The 447-nt window shown below is 65.5% G+C and overlaps 1 pseudogene; it reads right to left on the bottom strand.

Annotated features, from left to right (window-relative positions):
• Nucleotides 1-131, bottom strand: LOC138615279 (5.8S ribosomal RNA; annotated as a pseudogene; the record flags this gene model as incomplete).
• Nucleotides 132-447: the final 316 nt, after the last annotated feature.

Here is a 447-nt window from a genome sequence, read left to right as displayed (position 1 = left end):
CCGGGAGGAACCCGGGGCCGCAAGGTGCGTTCAATGTCGATGATCAATGTGTCCTGCAATTCACATTAGTTCTCGCAGCTAGCTGCGTTCTTCTTTCGACGCACGAGCCGAGTGATCCACCCCCAAGAGTTGTATTTTTTTTGTTTTGGGGGTTTTTTTTCCCCCAGGTTTCGGAGACAAAGTGGGACGAGGTGAAACAAAAACCCCGGGCGCTCCCCGCCCCCAGTCCCGTCAAGCCCCCCCCCGGTGACGGGGCGGTGGGGGTCGGGGCCGGGGTGGTGGGGGAGGGGAACATTAAACCCCCCTTCCCCCTCCGGCGGAGGGAGGAGAGCGGGGGCCCGGAGGCGCGCGGGGGACGGTCGAGCCGGACCGCCGCCGACCGCGCTGGGACTAGGGTTTTCGCCGAGATGCGGGCGGACCCGGGACCGGTCTTTTACCGGGGGGGGG

The sequence above is a fragment of the Brachyistius frenatus genome, unplaced genomic scaffold, assembly GCF_029030835.1.
Source record: "Brachyistius frenatus isolate BFR_SWC_R1_liver_20210118 unplaced genomic scaffold, ASM2903083v1 Contig_857, whole genome shotgun sequence".
In the NCBI taxonomy this organism is placed as follows: Eukaryota; Metazoa; Chordata; class Actinopteri; family Embiotocidae; genus Brachyistius; species Brachyistius frenatus.
This window is presented reverse-complemented; position numbering and strand designations above follow the sequence as displayed.